Raw genomic sequence first — 6,437 nt, 5'->3', positions numbered from 1 at the left:
ATCTGGAGTCATACAAAGGCTACTGTGGAAGTAAAGAGAAGGTTGCTGTGTGTAATCTGAGGTATTCTCAGGGACCAAAGAAATCTCCCTTGAAGAGTTTATTCTTAAGAAGTCTTCAAGGATTAGGACAAATTGGCATGCCAAAGGGGATAGGAACATTCTAAGCAGAGGGGTCAGACTGAGCAAAGATGTAGGTAGGATGAATAGCATAATATACAAGGAGAATTACAGAAGAATTCCATGTAGCAGAGGAACAAAGCATGAAGTAGGCAATCAAGGTGATAATGGCAAATACATAGAACTAATAATATGGAACTCCTGACAAATTTTGTTAGGAAAGAAATAAATTTGAATGCATTCTTGTGTCCACTGTGAGAGGATGAGTTTGTGCACACAGTCCTAGAGTCTAGAAGAGTATTTTAACAGGGCTTATAATAAATTAGTGTATATAATAAATAATAAATATAATATAATAATTATAATAAATTAGTGTATGTCATTTGGGGATGAAAAAACTGACTGAAGATTATTTAGAAGGTAAAGTACACAACTATTCATAATCATGTATTTGGTTTTAAAGCCAAAGGGAGAAGAATTATTCAAGAATGGCCTTCAAGTCCCAATTTCTCTCTTGACTGGGTAAATGGTATACTCTCAAATGAATCAGTGATCACAGAGACAAGGAGCAAGTAGGTAAGAAAGTAATAAATTCCATGTTGAACCTGTCCCTTTTAGTATTTGGTTAATACCCTGGCATGTTCTAAATGATTTGGGACAGACTATGGGAGTAAAAGTCCTTATTTAAAACAACTGGGTGGAGATGACCACAGGTTCTGGGGAAATTTCAGAGCTGGAGAAAGAGATTGGAACATTATTGACATGGTACCACAAGGACTACAGAATTGTACTGCCTCTGGTGGCAGTCAAGATTCTGAAAGTGGATTAGCACAATGAAGCTCAGGATATGGCAGAAATGACGCAGACCATCGAGGAATACCAACATTAAAGCAAAATTCATTGGGAAGGCCAAGAAGAAATGCCTAGGGATGTGTAAGCTGATTAAAGACAGTGGCAGAATGATGGCATATAAACCCAGAAGTGAAAGTTTCAAGATGAAGGTTGCAAGGAGCATTGTCAAATGCAACAGAAATATCTGTTGAATAATATCCACTGGAAGCCAGGCACAGTGGTGCATGCCTGCAATCCCAGCTACTTGGGAGACTAAGGCAGGAGGATACAGAGTTTAAAACCAGCCACAGCAACTAAGTGAGCCCCTAAGCAACACAGTGAGATCCTGTCTCTAAATAAAATATTAAAAAGGTCTAGGGATGTGGCTCAGTGATTAAGCATCCCTGATACAACCGCCCCCCCCAAAAAAAAATGTCCACTGGATGTTATAGCTAGGATTTTTCTTCAAGAGCCATTTCCATGGAGTGTTGATGATAAAAGCCAGACTTTAGTCTATGAAAATGTGAGTAGAGCCAAATAGAGAAAACTTGATCCTACATCCAAAATATAGGATGACTAGAAATGAGAGAGATGCTGGTGGATGAAAGGTATGGCGCCATTATCACTCAGTATGTGGGAGAGTTATTTATTTATATTTCTAAACTAGTATGTTTCTCCAATAGGAAGTTCTAGAGTATAATTAATGGGGAAAAACAAAAATGTAGGTAAAAGGAATTGTATCGAATGCACCAATGGAGGAACACTTTATTCTCTAAAAAGAAAGATGAAAGATAAATTCTCCATGCAATAAGCTTGTTGATAAAGAAGGCAGAGTTGAAAAAGGAATATATATAATGAGCTCACTTCTATCTTCAAAGTAGGATACTTTCCCTATAAGTAGTTCCAAGGAATTCTCTTTCTCAATTTATACTCCTGTTTTCTCAATGATTTCTTAGAAATGATATTTTTGCATACTTACCTACAGAGTTTTAACCAACTTATTTACCATCTTACAGAGGTTATTGGTGAATATTGGCCAATGTATATGCACAAAAAGGGTTTGCTGTCTGGCTAAAGATTGCAGGTAGATTCAGGAACAAATTCCAGCACTCCAGAATATCACAGAACAATATACAAAAATTTAAAAGTAAAAGTAAAAGTAGGGGCTGTGGCTGTAGCTCAGTGGCAGAGCACCTGCCTAGCATGTGTGAGGCCCTGGGTTCAATCCTTAGCACCACATATAAATGAAACAAATAAAGGCATGCTGCCCATCTACAACTACAAAATAAATTAATTAATTAATTTTAAAAAGTTAAAGTAAATTTTTAAAAATTAATAATAGAAATAAAACCTTAAGAATCACTATTTGTTTCAAGCTTGGCTCAAAAGAGAACTGAGTGATTCTAGAGGCTTTCAATTTTTTTATGATTTTTCCCCTATAAACAAAAGAGAAGGAAGTGAGAAAGGAAACTTTCAAACTTAGGAAAACAAGTATGATTTTTGTGCCCTCTGAATACTCCACAATACCCAACATGATGTTTGGCTCATGGGAAGGGTCAATTAATGTACATTCCTGAGTTGATGTCAATGCTGATAAAGGAGCTTTATATATGATACACATAGACACATGTAGCTCTTTAGTAGCATTATCACTACCAGTGAAGAACTGAGAATTAGAAATAATTATAACAAGAACTGAGGCAGTACTCTAGGGACATTATGTACCCACATGAAAAGCCACAAAGCATCTCCTTCCTGACCCCAGGGCTTCTGGGTGTTTGGACAGCTCTATGACCGCGCCACTGAGTGCGTGGCTTTCAGCTTATGCCTGTTCTCAGATCCCAGTCAGTGATGCAGGGGCCCACGGGAAACAGGACCAGATTTGTTTGGCTTCAGCTCAATTTCCACTTCTATAGATAGCCATAAAACTCAAATAGAATCTGAGGAAGTGAGATAGTTCATAAACAGGAAAAGAGGATTATCACTTGTCCTGGTTTTACCCCAAAGGTTGAGAGCAAATATGGTAAACCTTTTTTATCCCAAAGAAAATTTCCCCCTAAAACTACACCCCACAACTTCAGGCATCAGCCTGGAAACCAGCAGAAAATGTGTACTGGCCAGAGAATTCTTTGCTTTCACCTCTCTCCTTTGCCAACCTGATTAAGGGACTAACAGAAATTAATTTATACTTAAGCACATCTTGTTCGTGAGGCAATCATTGCTCACTAAGGCTGAAATAAGGCTGGATTTCCACCCCCTAAGGGCTGGAATGAGATTTTTCTAGTGTTGTGGTTAGGTTAAGTCAAGTCAATTCCATAAGCTTCAGATGCCTCTCTTCCCACGAAACTCTGGTGGTTTTTCCCCTTGAGGTCCTTTTCTATGGAGGCCAAGTCTGCAGGGATGCCTTTGGCCCAGGTGACTGATTCACCCTCTGTTTCTCTGCTGAGACTGGCCCTTATGCTCTGACACTAGCTCAGTATTAGTTTCCTTGGCCCTGGAAAACCCCTCCTCTTTCTCCCTGCCAGGACTTACACAAATATTGTTGTTTCAGGGGGAAGAACTATAATGTCAAAGGTATATCCAGTTAGACTCCATCTCAGGTTGTGGGAAATGTTTACAAATTGACTTCACCAATTTAACCCTTTATTAACACATATAACAGGCATGCGTCAAATTTTCAAGAAAACGATTTCTGAAGGAACAAATTCTCCCCCAACAAATTCTGTTTATAAAAGAATGTTTCTCCCTTAACTTATGAAACACAATTATTTTAATGTGTAGAGGATACAAGATGGCGAGGAATTTTCTCACAATGATCTTCATTAGAAAAACTCAAAATACTTTATAATTCTGTAATCACCTCATGTAGAAATTGATTCTGTTGAAATAAAACACCACAGTATAAGGATATCTATCACAGAAGAATGTGTAGCTGGAGAAGAATGGAAATGATTTTAATTTGCTTATAGTTTGTTCCTAAAAGGTTAATGTAATAGAAACTTGGTCCCCAATGTTTTGAGAGGCTGTGGAGCTTTAGGAGTGGAAATCTAATGGGAGGTAGTTAGGTCATGGAGGATCCACTCTCATTAATCAACTAATGCTACCTACCAAGAGTGTGTCAGGTCTTATAGAAGTGGGTTAGTTCCAGAGAGAAGAATGGATCATTATAAAGCAATGCATTCTCTATCTCTGTCTCTTCCCTTAACTCTTGGAACCAGGACATGTTACTGTGTCCACTAACAAAGAAATTCACTTTACTGCTCTACCTCTCTTACAACATTATGGAATGCTAGCAATGTTGCTCCATCCTGAAAATCCACACAAATTTTAAATTAAAAAGTAGCATGTCTATTTATTTTCATTCTGACCACTGTCATTTGTTAGCACTTAAATCAAATGTTCTTTTTAGAAGGAATGGCAGTCCCATGATTTTTTTTTTTGGGGGGGGGTGGTAGGTTGTGAATACAGCTGCTTGATAGAAATAGCCCTGTCTATTGCTGGCAGCTTGATATGTGTTAGAGTCAATCAAGCTTCCCTTGAGATGTAGAAAAATAAGGCCATCCTCTTATCCATGTTTGACTTACGAAACCCAAGTATTTTCCACTTTTCAAATATTTCATTTCAAAATAATTAATTGGGACCAAAAAAGAAGACAAAAATACTTGAGAGATATAGAGAACGATGAACTGCTTTGGGGCATTGAAACAATTCCTCGTGATTCTTCTCTGTCATTTTCACGGTCTACTTGTCATTTTTATGAAATGCCAGGACAGCTCACAGATTGACTGACATGGCTGGCATCTCACTAGAAGGTATGATTTAAAATAATTTGATGTAAACTGAGAGAATATTCCTAAGAGACTAGAATCTGGAGCTGGAGAGCTTGAAAATTTAAACAAAATCCTAATTTAAATTTTTCTAAATATAAATTGCTTCCAGAGCAGGTTTCTCTTACAAAAGACATGAAGTTTATTACAATTAAGAACTGTGAACTGGAAACTTAATATCATCTTAATTTGCATATTCAAAAATTTTATTCTGTTAAAACACTTAAGCTCTAGAATAAGCCTTATGCTCCAGTGTAATCATTTTTCTTCATCACAGTGTTGTGTACCTAGAAGATGCTCAATGAACATTTGTTGAATGGATAACAGAATTTAGTTACACCATTCAACAAAACTTTCTATGACTTGGAGTGATATTTTATATTGAACTCATTTAACAGAGCTACAATGTTAATAATAGAAAGAAAAAAATTTCAAGAGGAAATTATTTGAATGCCAAGAATTTCATAAAATTTATAAATTAAGCCAGACAAGGTGGCATACACCTATAATCCCAGCAGCTCAGGAGCCTGAGACATGAGCATCTTGAGTTCAAAGTCAACCTCAGCAAAAGCAAGGAGCGAAGCAATTCAGTGAGACCCCATATCTAAATAAAATACAAAATAGGGCTGGGGATGTGGCTCAGTGGTTGAGTTCCCCTAAATTCAATCTCCAGTACCTCCCCCCTCAAAAAAAAAAAAAAAACTTGACAAATTAAGACCTATGAAAGCATCAAGCATTGAAATGTTTTTTTTTTTTAACTATTATTTCTTGCTTCTGAAGTAGAATAAGTAATGTAAAAGATTTGGAGAGAAGAAAAAGTCATTTTTGAAGAAGTGTTATAATGAGAGCTTTAAAAATGTTTCTGTAAAACCATATATTGATAAATGGATGGAAATACAATAAAATTGATTGCATCAATTAAAAAGTTACTTAGATTATTACAAATGCTTATAGTGTTGGTTGTCAATTCCAAATTTATCCAGGTCAGAGGGCTCCCTCAGGAATTAGCTATTTTTAGTTATGTATCCTCTAGGAGCAAAAAGGAGATTATACACTCCTTAACTTTTCCAAAAATATTCATCCTTTTCTTCTCCTTCTGTTTTTCTCTTCTACTCCTTCATTTTTTTTTTTTGGTTTTCTTCCTGTGTATATAATAAAAAATAACCCTTTCCTAAGCTGCTAGAAACTTCTCCATTCTGGCTCCTGTTTTACCCCTGACATACAGAGGTGCCTTTTTTCCCTCTAGGCTTGTTGAAGACCAGTGCACAGAATGTGAGCTGTTCTCTGAGCACCTATTCATGCCTACAATTCCAAATCCAAACCTCTTTCATGTTTAACCCTAAAATTGGGAGAAAAGAAAGAAAAAAATTCTCTTTTATAACTGAGCTACATTATTGATATGAATCCAGAGCTCTTTCATTCTCCTTGATTTAGCATTTAGTTCCTTTGGCAAAACAAAGCCCCCCGTCTGTCTATCTTTCTCCCTCTCCCTCTTTCTCTCCCTCTCTAATATATATATATATATATATATATATATATATATATATATATATATATATATATATCTCCTCTTGTCCCTTTTCTCTCTTTTTTCTTACCTTTTTTAATCTTTCCAAAAAATTGGTCAAGTTCCAGAAAATTTCCCTAAAACATCTCCCCAAC

The sequence above is a fragment of the Spermophilus citellus genome (genome assembly GCF_964194105.1).
Source record: "Spermophilus citellus genome assembly, chromosome: 14".
NCBI classification, from domain to species: domain Eukaryota; kingdom Metazoa; phylum Chordata; class Mammalia; order Rodentia; family Sciuridae; genus Spermophilus; species Spermophilus citellus.
The sequence above is the reverse complement of the archived record's forward strand: the minus strand, read 5'-3'. Positions refer to the sequence as shown.